Genomic DNA, 3,163 nt, shown 5'->3' on the forward strand with positions numbered 1-3,163 from the left:
CACCCTTATTATTTATGTGTATATGTTTATTTCTCATCATAGGCACCTTGTTTATACCAACGCGATAACAGTTTCTTAATATCGTCAGTGTAGAATGTCTGACTTAGGTGAAAAGGCTGTCATCTTGCTTCTACTTTCGCCGCTTCTAGGGGAGTGATAACCTCAGATGTTAAGTCCCATAGTGTTTAGAGCCATTAGAACCATTCTCAGCTGCTTCATCACTATCAAAGGGAAATTCTCTAAAGTTTCCTTCGAGTTTGGAACTCGATGAAGGGCGGATGAGGCCAAATCGGGACTGAATGGGAGATGATCTATGACCTCGTATACAAGGTTTCGGGTAGTAACACATGTTGCACAATAATTGTTAATTCCATTTGATGACATGATTTTCCAATTAACAGACACTAACATTTAGATTTCAGTTATTAACGGCATTTATTCAATGAAAATATACGTACGCATTTTACCACCCTAGTACCACTGAAGTCAATATTACCCCGTAAGCAACTGGAAACAAATCTCCCTAGTTTTCAAAACTATTATTTCTAAACCATATACCGAGCGAGGTGGCGCAGTGGTTAGTACACTGGACTCGCATTCGGGAGGACGACGGTTCAATTCCGCGTCCGGCCATCATGATATAGGTTTTCCCTGATTTCCCTAAATCGTTCCAGGCAAATGCCGCGATGGTTCCTTTGAAAGGGCACGGCTGACTCCCTTCCCATCCTTCCCTAATCCGATGAGACCGATGACCTCGCTGTTTGGTCTCTTCCCCCCAACAACCCAACCCAACCTTCAAACCACATGACTTTCTCCCTCTAAGTAAGTTTAATCCAGGAAAGTTTTGTTCAGTTTTATATTTACAGTACATCAAAATTTATGTGTAGTTTCTCAACTGAGGACCGCTGAGGTCAATACGAGCCCAGTCTGTAATTTTCTTCGTTCCTTGAATGTAGCATTTCTGCAATTAGAACGACTACTTATGCTGGAACAGTTGAAATTAATGTTTCCACGTTAGTTGATTACAATACTGTCAGTTTATTCATTGTAAATTACATGGATTCTTGAGGACCCGACGGGCAGTCAGTGAAACAAAAAATATTAATATTAGCGGGAGTCGAGGTGATTAAGCCACAGAAAGAAACTAAAAAAAAATGTGAATTAAAAATGACCAAATTTTCGGTTTTAAATTTTATAACAATCGGGTGGAGGCGAAGAACGACAGAGAGTTGAAATTACGCATGCATAGCACTAACGGAATTGTATACGATCGCTAACAGAGATGAACGTCATCGTTTATCGCGCTAAAACGTAACCATGTATTGACAGAAATTGCTTACCAGGTAAGTAAGGCTGTCGAAATTGTGATTCTACTCTCTACATTATAGGTAATGTCTTCCTTTCTTTCTCTTTCTTTCAGATTACCAAATTATGTTTTCTATTTCATGTCAGAGGGAATATTAATCATCTTTCACTGATACAGGAATGTGGGGATAAGATTATAGTTGAATTCGGACCTGGTTGGTGTTTTTCTTTATGCGTACATCAACACTGAGTATCGGCATAATTTACAATATTATGACATGAAACAGAATTTTTTAACAGATAGTATTACGAGGACGGTTATATTACGGCAGGAGAGCGGTCTATCTTCCCTCTCTCCTGACAAAGGTATGCGCATTGTGGTATGTAGTGGTGAACGGCAAATTCACGAACCGTCAACGACTGCACTCTATTCATCTGGCCGACAAGCCAATATGCCCCCCTGTACGGTCGTCGATTCCGACGAGCACCGTTTGGTTTGTTGCACGGCAGTCGAATGTTGGCTTCTAACGAGTAAAATGCTGGCCCTTCTACTGCGTACGAATCTGATGACCTACTGTTCCTGGACAAAGTATACTTTCCCACCGCCAGGACAAACGCCGTAAACTGGGTATAGGGAATGGTGACGTATTATTTGTGTCGCACCGATGACAACAACGTCATAGACTTCTGGTACGTAGTGCAAGAGCAACATGAAATCTTGCGGCTACACGTGAAATACTCGTAGAACATGTTTCTCCCATTACTTGGGTTCGTTGTTCACGGACCTTGGGGTGTTCCAGGTATCCAGGTATGAGAAGTGAAATGAGGAGATAGCTCAACGTTCAGGAAATAACGTTCAAGCCTAATGCATTCAGGGGACAATATATAGATTTGACTTAACGAGAAGCCAATCTGCATACACGCCAACAGGGCCGTTGCAGGGTCCTGTTTCCTTTGCTTTCTTTTTATAGTGAATTCTTTAAATGTAGACGGCGTTAGGAGCGGTTTTTTCTACGTTTGGATGTGTTGAACGGCATCTTTAGCTCCTTTATATTGTGTTTAGCAGCTATGAAAGACAGTAATAATCAACGGACACATATCAAAGAAACGTTAAAAAGTAAACAAACAAAAAAGTGGTCAGCGCGACAGAATGTCAATCCTAAGGGCCATGGTTCGCTTCCCGGCTGGGTCGGAGATTTTCTCCGCTCAGGGACTGGGTGTTGTGTTGCACTAGTCAGCGTCATTTCTTGCCCATCGACGCGCAAGTCGCCGAAGTGGCGTCAAATCGAAGGACTTGGACCTTGCGAACGGTCTACCCGACGGGAGGCCCTAGCCACACAACATTTATATTTTTATTTGGTGAAGTTCCAAAGGAAACCAGAGAAAATCCGTCCAATCTGAGGAGATGTTTAATCGACTACGTTGATGTTATTCATTTAGATGAAAGTTCTATGCTGTATTAGTAACCACTGTTTTACACTTCGATGGTTTTTTTAAATTTAGTATTTGGAAAATAGTTATTAACGTTCTACCATTATTTTTGGAAAAACGTTATTTAATAAAATCGTTACGCCTTACTTCATCATTGAATTACAAACTTGGCAGTTTTCTTTTTTTTCAATTCTACCTATTATGTTGTGAAAGTCAACATAGGATTCTTTTTATTACTTACATTTTGGTATACATCGCAATTTACTGTAGTACTTTAGATGATGCTTTACTTTGCTAAAGAAATCATTTGTCAATAGAGATTACTTTGCTTTGTCACACACATAATTACAAAACTATTTTTATTATTACATACCATTACTCTACTATTTGCATTTCTTAACAGATTCGTTTACCTGTATTTCGTTGT

Source organism: Schistocerca piceifrons, chromosome 2, assembly GCF_021461385.2.
Source record: "Schistocerca piceifrons isolate TAMUIC-IGC-003096 chromosome 2, iqSchPice1.1, whole genome shotgun sequence".
In the NCBI taxonomy this organism is placed as follows: domain Eukaryota; kingdom Metazoa; phylum Arthropoda; class Insecta; order Orthoptera; family Acrididae; genus Schistocerca; species Schistocerca piceifrons.